At 37.0% G+C, this 15,926-nt stretch overlaps 1 long non-coding RNA gene across 3 annotated transcripts in view; it reads left to right on the top strand.

The window, feature by feature from the left end:
• Positions 1–12,952, top strand: part of LOC149122231 (uncharacterized) — a 129,241-nt gene extending 116,289 nt beyond the window's left edge. The window contains exon 3 of one of the 3 annotated variants that reach the window (XR_016220439.1): positions 12,572–12,952. This is a non-coding gene — a long non-coding RNA (uncharacterized LOC149122231). Of the gene's footprint in view, positions 1–1,357; positions 1,556–12,571 lie in introns of those variants that run through there. The other 2 variants (XR_016220440.1, XR_016220441.1) reach the window with 2 other exon arrangements.
• The last annotated feature ends 2,974 nt before the right edge of the window (positions 12,953–15,926 follow it).

Genomic DNA, 15,926 nt, shown 5'->3' with positions numbered 1-15,926 from the left:
TCTGAGTGTTGTTTCTTGATGCCATTCCTCTTGAATGGTATGGTTTATCATTTTTGGTCAGTCCGTATTCACTTGAGCTGGTTACCTGTCTTACTGCTCAATGATACAGAAATAAATCCGGGATAAATAATGGTTTCTGCCATCTTCACAGAATCTAAACAAGCATTTGATAATGTAGACTTCTTAGCAAAGATCTGATGAGAAGTTTTATTAGGCATATCTAATCTACAATTTAGGTAATGATTTGAAACTTTTAAACATGATTGATTTTTATTTTATTGCTATTAGGCAAGCACAAACTTCTGTAATTAGAACTCTTTGCACTTGTTTTATTTTGAAGCAATTCCTGGCTTGCAGAAGGCATGTAAATGCAACATAAAGAACTTTCTCCTTGCAACATTTCAGTGTGAACTTCCTATTCCCAGCTCCTACCCCTGTACTGCCTGGCGTGGACTCCCATACTTCTTGCCTCGGGGCCAACTCCTCATAGTATGCCTCCCCTCCACAGCAAAGCCAACCTCACTGTCCTTCTAATTCTTTGGGACAGAGTTACCCACACCCGGCAGGGGAAGGGGCAGCTGTACTTACATCTGGGTTTCCCGCGTGGTCAGGCTGGGGAAGGAGTGCATATGCTGTGGTCAGCTATAGAACTTACTGAGGAACCCTGGAAAGCTGTGCCCCAGACAGTGGCAATTATGAAAACCTTCGCTTTGTTTTGTGCATTTTATCTTCCAACCTTGAAATTTCTTATGTAAAAATATTATATCTCACACACAACAAAATTAATCCTAGAACTCGATTCAGTCATGTCTACTATTTGACTGCTACCTATTATCTATCTGTATATTATATATAAACTACATAATAATATAAGTATAGTAGATATTTGGCAATAATCTAAATTGATAAACTCCAGATATTTTAGTACATTGTTTCAATTATGTGAAGGTAACTTTCACGTATTTTGCTACAATTATCTATTATATTCAGTCACATTAGTCTCATTACCACTGCCCTCTTTATTTTTAGTTTTCCATGTTGTAGGTTAATTTGTTTGGATAACCAATGTTAAAGCACAGTAGGCCTCAAGCCAAACATCAGCACATTCTATTCTACAATAAAAACATGCCCATTTATTTCTGGAAAAAGGGGCTATTTCTGCAACATCAGGGACAGGGAATCAGCATGCTATTAGTACTAAGTGCATTTTCTACAAGGCAACCACAAAGTGCTTTTGTGAATCAATATGTTCTGAAAAATATATATTTTAAAACCTATCCAGAGGGGAAGTCATTTACAAAGTCAAGGACACTAGGAGATAATGTGCCCTGTAATGTTTTCCTCTCTCTTGGTTTAGGATGTCCCCTGTCCTCTCAGGCTGGAGGCAAGGAGTTACAGGACTCCGTGAGGGAGCAGTACAGCTCAGCAATCCCGGGACAGGAATCATGGCCCCGGAAACCACCAGAGGGGTGGGAAAATATTTGATTTGCTGTGAATCCATTCCAGATGTTGGTGGGTGTTTGTCCAATGTAGTATAAGTGCCACCATTTAGATGTAGTTTTCTGCTATTTTCCACAGGCTCTCCTCCAAGGATATATTTTTATTTCCAAATTTTGATAAATACTATAGTTCATTCTTTGAAAATAATTTTTCCACAATTTTTGACTCAAAGAAAATCATGTAATATATTCCAATTTGCCTGAGAAATCTGTGCATGTCAATTTTTTTTGTTATGTTATAGGGACGACACAGGAGGGATGAGCCACTTCCGTTCAGAATCATGTAGCTCCTAGGAATCAGATCATAAATATTTATATTTACCCATTATTCTCTGATCATTCATTCAGCAGGCCAACACTCTTTGAATAACGTCCTTTTGCCATCGAATTGTAAAATATTGGCTCCAGGAACCCAGTGATAAATGAGATTGCATCAGGGCCTCAGAGATATTCTGACTCTAATGGGTGCCTCCATGGAGCAGCCTTCAAAATGTTTGGAAAATTGAAAGTGAAAGTCATTCTATCACATTGTATTAATATCCATGAGAAGAGAACATTCACTTTAAAGAGAAGTAAATTCCGAGAGTTCATGTTCCTATAAAACATTGATTACATATTAATAGGTTTTTATGAGACATGAAAACAAGTAGAAGCAGGAATCAATATTTCCTATAGTAAATCACATAAGAGCCTATAATCTCCAAAAAGGGGAGTTAAAAATTCTAACAATATGAAGTCTTCTGCCCCTATGTCAGTAGCTGCTTTCTAGCTATCAAGGCATTAGAGAATTAATCTCATATCTGATGATTGAAACTTTGATTCATTCAAAGTCTTTTCTGCTCCCTTAATTGAGGACATTTCAAAATATATGTTTTAACAAGATAATTGACTATGCCCCTTACTTTAATAATTTTGCTTTGTAGACATTCCTCACAATAGTCTGAGATAATGGTATACTTCATTATATGTTTTATTCATTCAAAAATACTGACTAAATATGTATGTTCAGCAAGTAATAAAACTGTTCACCTTCCATTTGACTGATGGATAGCTTCTCTTTTGTTATTGTGCATCTCAGAAGAATTGCACATTTATAGCATCATTTTTTTAAAAAAATCAATAAATTCTGAATTGATTTTCAAACACCATAACTTCCTGTGCCCTATTATATGATCCAGTAACAGCAAGGAAATGTATCAGTTATCTATAGCTATGTAACAACCACTCCAAATCTTAGTGTCTGGAACACATACTTCATGACTTCGCAGAGCTCTCTGAGTGTGTTCTGCTGGCTATGCCTGGGCTTGTTCACCTGGCTGCATTCCACTGGAGGGTGACTTTGCTGAATCGTCTCAACCATATCTGACGTCAGTGCTACCACTCAGCTGTGGTGTCTTTGGTTTTCCACCCTGACGACCCCTGATCTTCAAGTAGACTTGACCGTACTTCTTCCGGACAGTTGTCACTGGCTTCCAAGATGGAGAAAGCAATAGCACCAGCACAACCTCACAGCAAAGGAAGAATCAAGATCATCCTAGGTGTAAGAAGGTTCACCAATAGAATACACACCATGAGGGGTAATGGCCCATTGCAAAGGGATGTAAACCCAGGAAGATGTTACTCACTGGCAAATATTATTAAGACTTTCTATTACAACATGGAATAATCATAGTAATTCCAGATGTAAAAATAATTTTTGTAAACATAAAAAACCATACATTTATATTACTTGAATATACTTTTAGGGCAAGTAAAGCTGTAGATTTAACTTGTTGCACTAAAAAAACTCAAGCAAAAGATATTATTTTTCAAAGACAAAGATAGAATGTATCAGTAAAAACATTGGTAGTCACCAGATGAATGTGAAATAGGGTCATGGAACCCCCAAATCCACATGGGGTCAGGAAGCGGGTTAATTTGTTCTTGTTGCTGATGATTTGGGTTTGATACTTTATTTTTAACGTGAGTGTATAATCATCACCAATCACCTTTTACCATAGGATGGTTGGAATGGATGGAATAAATGCAGTAGGCTTTTCTGTTGGCTGGTTATAATACATCTTATGTATTGAGTCGGTATGATAAATATAGTAGACTTGTTTATTGCAGATTTTTCTGTTGTTTTACTTTAATTTGTTTGTTGTTTGTTAGCTTGTATTTGCACTTCAAAATTGAATTCACTTGTTCTATACATGAGAATCCAGAGAACTTAAATAATCATACAGATTTAGATATTTCAAACACAACAACAATTTCATCTAACCTCTTAAAATGTTTCCTTTATGGGGAAGATCTCAGACTATGTGAGGAATGTCTACAAAGCAAAATTATTAAAGTGAGGGGAATAGTCAATTATCTTGTTAAAACATATATTTTGAAATGTTCTCAATTAAGGGAGCAGAAAAGACTTTGAATGAATCAAAGTTTCAATAATTTCCTTCCAAAATCTACTTCTCCCCTCTCACATCTTTTATGTAGGTAGGAGAAACAAGATAAATGTCCTATAAGTAATATATGTAATTATTTTAACAAAGGGAACTTAAGTATCATTTCAATTATTACAATACTTATTATTTTGATAAAGCATTATTTTATCAACAGATGGATTTCCACTTGACAAAAAACAATTAAATCAGCATGCACTGAAATTCTGTTTCATTATACTTGTCCTTGTCCTTTCTTAACCCTTGCTATGGAGAGTATCTCCTGTCCATTGCAAAGCCCAACTGCAAACACTTGTGTGTATTTGCATACATGTGCTCAACCCAAAAAGCTATACAAAAAGGCATGAGCTGAATTTAATGTTGGCCTTGCCACTGCAGAATATGCTAAGAAATGAATTGAATTTTATAGTTGCTTTAATTTTTGAGCATAACTTACTTTAATTTAAACAAAATACCAGGTTATGCCTACAAGGATCATGGTTTTAAAAGAAATTGCACAAGAAAACATAAAGTTGTTTGATTGCTTTCAAGTCCTAAACCAATATTTAAGACTATAATGGTGGTTATCAGAGGCTGAGGAGAGTGGAGGGTGCAGGTGGATGGGATAGAGAGGGAGGAAAGAGGCAAGGATGATTAATGTACTAAGTTACAGTTAGATAGAAGTAGGAAGTACTGGTGTTCTGTTGCACAGTAGGGTGAATATAGATATTTAAAATGTACTATATATTTATCTAAAATAGAAGAAAAAATGTAGAAGAAAGGCATTTGCATTTTTCCTCCATAAAGAAACAATAAATGCTTGAAGACACAAGAAATGTTTACCCAGATTGAACATTGCAAAATGTATACATGGTGGGCAGGACATCTGGTTGACTAGTTAACACTTGGCTAGGGACAGCCACATCCCATATCACACAGTGCCCTGGGTTTGGGTCCCAGCACAACTTCTAGTTTCTTCCAAATGCATACCCTGAGAGATAGTAGTGATGTCTCAAATAGTTGGGCCCCTGCCACTCACATGGGATATCCAGACTGAGTTCCAGGCTTCACGCTTCATTCTGGCTCAGCCCTGGCCTCTGCAGGCACTCAGGGAGTGAACCAGAGGATTGAAAATCTCCATCCATCCTTCTTCCTCACTCCTTCCCTATCTCTGCCTTTCAAGTAAATTTTAAAAATAAAAAAAAAATAAAGATTTATTTATTTGAAAGAGAGTGAGAACAATCTTCCATTGACGGGTTCACTCCCCAAATGACTATAACAGCCAGGTCTGGGTCAGGCTGAAGCCAGGAACCAGGATCTTTATCCTGGTTTCCCATGTGGGTGACAGAGGCCCCAGCACCTGGGCCATCTTCTGCTGCTTTTCAAGGAGCAATTAGCAGGAAACTGGATTTGAAGTGGAGCAGCTATAACTCAGGACTCGAATTTGGAAACCCCAAAATGAACAATGGAGATACAGGATGTTTAACCCACTTTGTTATAATATCGGTCCCAAAGGAATTTTTAAAAATCAGAATACACCATAAATGCCAGCTAAGATAAGATTATTTAAAATAATTCATTTATAGAAAATTGAATTTTAAGATACATTAAGGCCGGTGCCGCAGCTCAATAGGCTAATCCTCCACCTGTGGCGCAGGCACACTGGGTTCTAGTCCCGGTCGCAACGCCAGATTCTGTCCTGGTTGCTCCTCTTCCTGTCCAGCTCTCTGCTGTGGCCCGCAAGTGCAGTGGATGATGGCCCAAGTGCTTGGGCCCTGCACCCCATGGGAGACCAGGAGAAGCACCTGGCTCCTGCCTTCAGATCAGTGTGGTGTGCCGGCTGCAGTGGCCATTGGAGGGTGAACCAACGGCAAAGGAAGACCTTTCACCCTGTCTCTCTCTCACTGTCCACTCTGCCTGTCAAAAAAAAAAAAAAAAAAAAAAAAAAAAAAAAAAAACACATTAAACAGCATTCTACTTTAAAGTTAGAAATAAGATTGCTATGTGATTAAAATCTAAACTTTTAACTTCTCATAAAATCTCATTTTTTGAAACTGTATTTTGTCATGTTTTCTTGATAATAATATGAATAAGAAAATTTCTCGTATTTAGGAAAATGATAGGACATGTTTAAATATGTCAGTCTTCTCATGAACAGTTGTGTGACAAAGGACTCACCATTTCCTTGGTGGCTTCAGACAAGTCTTAATAATAAAATCTTCTTCCTTTTACTGGCTGAAATCTATCTCCTGATAACTTCCACCAAGTAGTTCTCATCTAATCACTTTCCAGAAATATCTATCCATAATTGAACCCACAGCTGTCTCAATGCCATCAAGTGCTGCTGCTTTTTTTAAAAGATTTATTTTATTTATTTGAAAGAGTTTCACAGAGAGGTAGAGACAGAGACAGAGAGAGAGAGGTTTTCTATACGCTGGTTCACCCCCCAAATTGCCACAATGGCTGGAGCTGAGCCAGTTCTAAAGCCAGGATCCAGGAGCTTCTTCCGGGTCTCCTGAGTGGGTACAAGGGCTCAAGGACTTGAGCCATCTTCTACAGCTTTCCCAGGCATTTTAGCAGGGAGTTGGATCAGAAATGGAGCAGCCAGGACTTGAACTGGTACCCATATGAGATGTGGGCTCTTAGGCCGTATCTTTAACTCACTGCACCAAAGCGCTGACCCCTATCAAGTGGTTTTTTCCTGTTCTTTGTGTGTGTGATAGTCTTGGTATATACAGTTATTCTGGTGGTGTTTACAAAGTCTGATCACACAAACTTATATAGTTCCCCAGACTATAGGACGTGCCTTTTGCTCTTGGCATCGTATTTTTAATGTCTCTCTGAGGTTTTGTTCTATTTACTTGATTCTAACAGAATATACACACCCCTGAGGTGATGGTTACAGCCTGACAGATATATAACACTTACATCCTAAACTCAGACTGCTGAATAGGAAATCTTAAAAGAGATCCCTATCAAGGAATAGCATATCAATAAATATCCCAGATGGTAATCGATAATGACTAAAGACTCTTCGCTGAGGCTAGAATGTTACTATTGTTTTATGTGCATTTCACACTGACAGTGGAATATACATTTACACAAGCTATCCTGATGTCATTAAAAATAAAAATTAAATTCCTTAAATGATTATGAAATCTCATAAAAGAAATGCCCACCTAAGCCCCTCTCCGGAGTGAAAAGGATGGGATATACACTTCAGAAATTTAGACAAAAATGTGGCTGACGGAATTTCTTTGTCATCCCATTGCTTAGATTGCCCAATAAAATTTCCCATCTCACTGTAATAAAAAAACAGATGCTCTTAAATATAGTACAAGATATATGTTTCTTAAATACATTAAATGGAGAAGTATGAATCATCATCTTGTATCCTAGACAAAACTGCTTAAATTGTCTTCTAAGACAAGAGCCCGAAGGCAGTCACTTCATCCGTGTTCATAAGGTGTTGAGAGCTTGATCACTTCCAGTCCTGAGCAGGAAAATACAGCAAGATCATGTGTCAACCTGGTATATGTTAAGCTGTTCATATGTTATTTCCAAGACTTAAAGTCCTCATAATACTTGGAGGTAAATATGTATCCATTATTATTGCATATTATTATATAGTTTTTAAAGATATTATCTGCATATTTTATCGCATATTATTTAAGTAGTTAAAATATGTGAAAAGGGAGGCTTAGAGAGCTTTACTCATATGTCCCAAAATTACAGCTTATTGGATCCAAAGTAGATATCCTCTCCTTGACACTACAAATCATTGTATGTCCAGACCCATGGGAAGGAAAATCCAGGAGTCAGGGCTCATTCATGTCTTCTTCGGCCGAGTGGTTTAGTAGCTAAAGCAGAGGACTGTGATTCATTTGAATTTTCTTTCCCCAAGAAGCTGCAGAACCTCAGGGGAGTCATTCTGCATCCTGGTACCCAGTTTGTCATGTTAATAAAACACAAGCTTTAAATGAGAGGATCTCTAGGTCTTACTCCAGATTGGAAGTCCTGTGATTCTCCCACACTCCTCTTTGAATTTTAGTTTCCTTTTAACTCAAGAACTACCTGGATTTAGATACTTGTATTTATTTTATGTTAGTTATTATAAATATTTGGAAGTATGGTAGGTTTTACCTCCAAGATTTTGGCAGTAACCTTGCAAAAAATTTTTCAGAGTCTTATATTGATATTCAGTGTTACATTTCAAAATGAGTGATTTGTGATTGAAGGTTTTTTGATGCTTAGTAATTCTCTTCTTATTTGGAAATTGCAAGGTCTTTTAGCTCAGGTATACAGTTGTTTTTGAAGCATAATAACAGTGCCATATTTTATACATTTTATGTGATTCAGTGGTATGATCGTTGGGGAGGAACTGAGATTGTTAAGTAAAATTTCTTGTTTCAATACACACTCAACACCTACAAGCAAGTACCATAGACTCACATGATATGTTCTACCCAATCTCTCATCTATGGACACTGAATCAGTTATATTTTGTTCCTGGTAAAACACAAATGAGTAAGAAAGTGACAGCAAAAATGCAATATATCTTGTTGAACTACATGTTGTTAAATTATCTCAATTATCGTTAAATATTATAAACACCCCATAGGCCATGAGCTTTGAAAGGTAGGTTTTCCTTTCTCTATTTCTTTGTCTTTTCCTGAGAGTCTTGCCTTTAACAAAATAGGAGCTCAATAAAAAATTTGCTGATTGATTAGAAACAAGAATTTAATGACAAAGAGAAGTAACAACAAGGACCTTTTCATAGGATAGCAGATAGCTCTAAGAGCTCAGGAATCTATATAAAGGTAGATAAATGGAACCATAAAACTCTGCAGGCTATCCTGGCTACAAAATCCCAAAGATTAGTAATATCGTGTTTCCAAACAATCACACCTGACATAAGCTATCAAATACAGTTGATCAGAGAACTGTATTAGCCTGATTCTATTTGAGGTATGTTAATTTATTCACATCTTTTAATTTTAAAAGTTCACTGCTTTTCTTATCTTTGAATATGAGAAAACATGTTTACCTAGAAGCCCTTTCTATACTAAAACTCATAAATGGATAATTCACACAAATGTTGTAATGTGCTATTCTCCATCTAAAAACAGTTTCATTTCTCCAACCTTGACATATACTTTAGGCAGAGTAGAAACGGGATTTTTATTACATACATAGAGAGATTTTGATAATAAAACAGGCAAGCCTCAGATTATCATCAGCTTCATCAAGATTTAGCTCAAAAAATGTAGAAAACCCATGGGCTTATCAAGACATACAGAAATGTTTTATGATGATGCAGGAGTCAAATAACCGGAATAAAAACACTCCCTGAATAACACAAGGCTTATATAAATGCATGTAGGATTCTGTTACCTGGAAAATTTATGCTGTCTTCCAACTTGCATGCTGAACATTACATACTTTATTACTTTTAAATAAAAATGGTTTTATAATTTTACAACATTTCAAAAAGACATGATATAAAAACATTTTTAAATTAATTTTCTAAATATTCTCATGAGGGCATACTTTAGGGATAACCTTTGCCAACATTAAAAAATTTTTCAAAAATGTTTCCTGAGCAACTAGGAACACTTTCAAAAAATTAAAAAATTATACCTTATTGTATGTTGTATATAGTTTTAAAAATTCATTATTCACAGAATGATGACTATTTCACTATTTCAATGAATACTTTAATATAACACAATACTGGGGTCATCATAATTTAATCAGTAATTCAATATTTACATATAGCTAGCTCATTAACATTTATTAACTATTAGAAACCAAACTTCAGCAAACAATACCAAAGTTCCCATCTCTTAGAAAAAAAGACTTGCCATTTTTCACCTGTTAAGGAACTGGGTGGTTTCATGATACACCCAACAGAATATCTTTCAGTTCCAAAATGTTTTAGCAGTTACTGCAAAAGTTACTGAGCAGTTAACGTTAGTGCAGGTCACTCCACAATTACTGAGCCATTGACTGACAGGTTCTGGGGGAGCACAGTGCAACTTTATGGGTTCATCACTGTTCCCCATGGAGGCACATTTACCTCGGTGCCAATGAAGGGAATGCTTGAGGGCTTAGCAGGGACCTAGCGACGTGTTCAAGGCATCCTATGACTCTGTAGGATTTGAAACAGTGACCTTTTCAACCCCTGTCTCTCTCCACTCCCATTCTCCCTTTGTCAGCTCATTGCTCTGTGAGGGGTGACATGGGAGAGGCCGTGGAAATTATGGGGATCTGATTATGAAAAGTTGAGTTGGGGGTACATCTATTTGGAGTGCAGTGGTGTTTATTTTTATGGTTGGCAATCATTCCTCCATGCAGTCAGTAACCACTCCCTATTGTAACGTAACAATAACATCATGAACATTCTACCACTTAGTATCCTGACTAATCCAGTGCTGAGCCTTAAGATGTTGGGGCAGAGTTAGACCTTATGGTGGAAACCTGCCCCACCTGTGAGTGGATGGTGGGAGAGCAACACAGTTTGACAAATAAAGACAGAGAAATTCAGTCTGAAACGTTTCTTGAAATCTTGTGCTTCATTTATAAAAGACAGTGGTAGAGTTTTCAAAACTTAAATATCAACTCTAAAAGTTTAAGACATTGCTGACAAGGAGTTGTGAAATGTAAGAAATTTTACTACTTTAAAAATTTTTATCCTCATGCTAGAAAAAGTCTCAGATTATTTTCCTGTTTTCTCTTTAGAAATACATATTTAAAAACTATGAAATTGGGGCCAGCATTGTGGTGCAGTGGGTGAAGCCACGGCCTATGACACTGGCATCCATATGGGTGATGGTTAGAGCCCTGGCTGCTCCACTTCCAATTCAGTTCCCTGCTGGTGAAGGGGAACACTATGGAAGATGGACTGAATCCTTAGGCCCTTACCATCCACACTGGAGACCCCAGTGGAGTTCCAGGCTTCTACCTTTGTCCTGGGCCAACCAGGGCTGCCATCTGGGGAGTGAGCAAAGGCATGGAAGCTCACTCTCTCTTTCTGTAACTCTGCCTTTCAAATAAATAAATAATCTTTAAAAAATTGTTGTGGAATAAAGATAATGACAAAAAAAATACACCCAAAAATGAGAGAAAATTTGTGACTTGTCCCAGGCTATTTAATATTTAAAATAATTATTAAAGAAAAATTTTAAATGCTCATATTAAATCATTGTAATTAAATCATTCTGTAATTATCACACAGTTATTCTTAAGTGTTGAAAATTAACTGAAATGTGATCCCTGTTAAACATAAAAGTGGGAATAAGAGAGGGAAGAGATGTATAATTTGGGGCATGCTCGGGCTGACTTGCCCCAATTGGTAGAGTTGGAAACATACCAGGGGATTCCAATTCAATCCCATCAAGGTGGCATGTGCCAATGCCATCTCACTATTCCAAGTGATCAATTTCAGTTCACAATTGATCATAATGAAAGGACTAAGAGTCAAAGGGAGCACATAAACAAGTCTAGTACCTGCTAACACTAACCGATAGAATAAATAAAGGGGAGAGTGATCCAACATGGGAAGTGAGATACTCAGCAGACTCATAGAATGGCGGATGTCCTAAATAGCACTCTGGCCTCAGAATCAGCCCTAAAGGCACTCGGATCTGGCTGAAAAGCCCATGAGAGTATTTCAGGCATGGAAAGCCAAGACACTCTGGCAAAAAGATCTCTGTGAGTGAGATCCCAGTGGAAAGAACAGGTCTTCGAAGAGGGAGGTGCCTTTCTCTGAAGGGTGGAGAGAACCTCCACTTTGACTATGACCTTGTCTAAACAAGATAAGAGTCGGAGAACTCAAGGGGCTTCCATAGCCTTGGAAACTCATGACTGGTGCATAGGGAGATTACTGATGCCATAAACAGGAGTGTCAATTTGTAAAGTCAACAACAGGAGTCACTGTGCACTTACTCCTCATGTAGGATCTCTGTCCTTAATGTGCTGTACACTGAGGCTTAATGCTATAACGAGTACTCAAACAGTATATTTCACTTTGTGTTTCTATGGGGGTGCAAACGATTGAAATCTTTACTTAATGTACACTAAACTGATCTTCTGTAAAAAAAAAAAAAAAAAGAAATTATCAATTCCCAACTTGACTCTCACTGGGATTAAACATGACAATAGGTCTGATCTGATTTCATCATCATTTAAAAAAAATCATCTATTATTTTTCACTTTATGTTTCTGTGTGGGAACAAACTGTTGAAATCCTTACTTAAGGTATACTAAGCAGATCTTCTGTATATTAAGATAATCGAAAATGAATCCTGATGTGAATGGAAGGGGAGAGGGAGTGGGAAAGGGGAGGGTTGTGGGTGGGAGAGACGGTAGGGGGGGGAAAGCCATTGTAACCCATGAGTCGTACTTTGGAAATTTATATTCATTAAATAAAAGATAAAAAAAAAATAAATAAATAAAAATAAAAACAAAAAAAAAGAAAAATTTTAAATGCTCATATTAAATCATTGATATAATTTAAAATAGTAATGCTAAAATTATTTTTAATTTTGTATTGCAAATTTTGAAACTTTTAGTTGTCAATTTTTTTTATTTAAAAATTCTCTGCAAGTCAGCGAATATTCACTCATTCCTCTGATGTCTAATTCACAGCTTGACATTCTTTCTCAGGGAGGAGCAGCAACATTATGTGTGTCAGATCCTTCAAGACCTGGATCCACCCCTGCTTCTCACTCACCCATGCAAGCAACAGGAAGAATGTGACTGACTACGTGACTGTACTTCCTTCCTTTTCTCATTTCATACATGGAGGGAATAACATTAAATGCAATAATAATACATTGCTTAAGAGTTTAGCAAAGAATTATAGTATTTTTTCAGGAAAACAGGCATTGTCCACATCCTATAGAAGCTAAGTGGATTTCAAAAGGTTTTCCAGGACTGAGAAGCACCAAGGAAATATTACAAAATTGGCAAAGTGTAGACAACTCTCAATTTACTTCTAAACTGGAAAGCGTTTTTCTGTCTTTCTAAATATTAAGCTAATATAGGCTTTTTTAAATGATTTTAAATATAAGGTATATATAAAAAGCATATATTATAATATAACATTTCTTTTTGTTATTTGATAATCCTAACTAAAGATATGAATATAGCATGTAAAATGCTGGCACAAGAATCAAGAGCAGAATTTGATAGTCTTTTTCTTTTTCACCTAATATGGGGCCATGATGCTAATATTAAACCAATAAAAAGATAGATAAACTACATAAAATCCTTAAATCTCCTATTCATCAAAGTTAAATTATAAAAAAAAAACCTAAGAGAAAGTTGGGACATACTTGAGAAAACGTTATATTACCAATCTATTAAATTAAGGCTTCTATGAAATTATATGAAAAAAAAAACAAGTATCAGAAAATGAGCATGGAACATAAAGTGTTAACTCATACATGTAGGAAGAAAGTTCCAGTAAGACACAAATGCAGTTGTTTAACCACATGAGTAACCAAGGTAATACAAATTGCAATGATGTGGGGTTTTTAACTATTGAATCAAAAATCTTTGCTACTGTCAGTGTTGTAGGTAATAATGTATATTACTGGTAGAAATTTAACTTGGTACAAACTTTACAGAAAACATCAGCAGATTCTATTGGAATGTGTATTGTTTTTGACTAGCAACACCTCAAATAGGAATCTTCCCTGCAAAGTTATTTGCTGGGTGTTTCAGGGTATACCTGCCAGTCTGCCTGTTGTAGTATTGTCTGTGCTACAAAGTTCATCATCAGCAAAAATTTCAGACAACTTAAAAAAGCCAATCAGTAAGGGATCAGGTTATGTTGTGGTGGTTTTACAAAGGAATGCTGCGCACTCATTTGAAAACTGTGACTAATACTGCAATGAACCATAAATACATCTATGCTACATCTTCAAACGCATAATCAAAGATCAAGGGAGAGACAAAGGAGGAAAGAACAGGTCTTGAAACAAACTCGTGTGCGCTGTAAGCACTTAGGAAACATGTATTCTGGAACATGTATTCTAGCAGTCACTAAGAAAACAGTGATGGATGGTGAGAGTTTTTTCCCCCTAGTATTAATGAATCTGTTAAACATTTGCTTTTATCTGAAAAATTAATTAGAGCCAACATGTATGAAGAGCATCAAACTTTTTATTAAGTTGGTAACATTATCATTTAGTTAATCCTTGACATTTAGCCTGTTTCTAATATTTGATAAATATACTTGATATGATAAATATTCTAGAATAACCACTCTCGCGATTGAACTTTTATCATATATTATATCAAGTAATATTATTAAGGCAAAGCCTTAGAAATTGTATGACTAGGTCAAAGCTTATTTTTTTATTCTTGTAGTTACCTTTATTTGAGAGAGACAGAGAGACAGAAAACAGACCTCCCATGGTTTACTCCCCAAATACACATTATGTCCAGGGCTGGACCAGGACAAAGCCAACAGCTGGGAGCTCCATCTAGATCTCCCACACGTGTGGCAAGAACACAATTCCCTGAGCAGAAAGCTATCATGCAGAGTAGAGCTGGGACTTGGGACCCAGGAACTCTGATATGGGGTTCAGGCATCACAATCCACGTCTTCACTGCTACTCTCTGAAAGCCTAGATCATTGGTAAGTTCCCTCATACATACCACCAAATTGCACCTGAGAAAGGTAGAAGCAATTAATATTAGTGCTGGTGAAATATGAGAGTCATTTATCACTGAGAAGTGTTCTTCTTGCTTTGATTTTTACCTTGTAATTATTTTTATGATTTTTTTCTAAGGACAAAAGTTGTTTTTTTTTCTTTCATTTTTATGTAGACAAAGAAATTAGTCTATACCTTCCTTAATTACTTTCACTTTTTAAAATGTTCGATGTACCCAAAAAGTAGATTAAATATTGACACAAAGTTTTTCTGTCTTGTGTGGTTTCCTAGTAATTAGCAGTTAATTTATTTTTATCCAAGAGGAAGAGAAACATAAAGAGAGACAGACAGTCAGAGTTCCATCTGCTGGCTGACTTGGCAAATGGCTGCCAAGAACTCAACTGAGGCCTTAGCTGGAAGACAGGAAATCAACACAAGTATCCCATGTGGATGGCAGGAACCTAACTAGTCGAGCCATCCCTCTCTGCCTCCTGGAGTAGCTGGAACCAGGAACTGGAGAGGAAAATCAAACACAGATATTATACTTTGGGACACAGGCATCTTATGGGGTGTCTTAACTGCTAGGACAAATGCTCACCCTTCAGTCAGTTTTTAATTTATTTTGGCCTGTTACTCAAATGGAAGACCTTTTAAAAATGTTTAGAATAGTATTTTCTTAAAATGATCATAATGGTAGATATTTATGGTATACAATGTGATGAGTCAGCATACGGGTTCAACATGTGAAGATCGAGTCAGGTTAGTGAGCATGTCTACTAAGCTACTTACAGTGTGACATTTCAAGAATGAATTCAGGCCGGCACCATGGCTCACTTGGCTAATCCTCTGCCTGTGGCGCCGGCACCCCGGGTTCTAGTCCCGGTTGGGGTGCCGGATGCTGACCCGGTTGCTCCTCTTCCAGTCCAGCTCTCTGCTGTGGCCCGGGAAGGCAGTGGAGGATGGCCCAAGTGCTTGGGTCCTGCACCTGCATGAGAGACCAGGAGGAAGCACCTGGCTCCTGGCTTCGGATCAGCACAGCGTCAGCCATAGCGGCCATTTGGGGGGTGAACCAACGGAAGGAAGACCTTTCTCTCTGTCTCTCTCTCTCATTGTCCCACTATGCCTGTCAAAAAAAAAAAAAAAAAAAAAAGAATGCAATGTGCTGATAAAACCAAGATTATTAACATTTTCCCCTCTTTGTCCTGACTTTATGATTACTGCCGTGAGCTCCTCTCTTCTGTTTGCTCAGAATCACTAATAGTTATTGTGAACTGTACTTGCCCCACTCTGCTTAACACCAACTTCTTCCTCCTTTGTACCCGACTCGGTACTCATCATTG

This window comes from Oryctolagus cuniculus, chromosome 14, assembly GCF_051225735.1.
Source record: "Oryctolagus cuniculus isolate XC-2025 breed Fujian yellow rabbit chromosome 14, ASM5122573v1, whole genome shotgun sequence".
Classification (NCBI taxonomy): domain Eukaryota; kingdom Metazoa; phylum Chordata; class Mammalia; order Lagomorpha; family Leporidae; genus Oryctolagus; species Oryctolagus cuniculus.
Note: the sequence above shows the minus strand (reverse complement) of the source record. Positions and strands in the feature narration are given on the sequence as shown.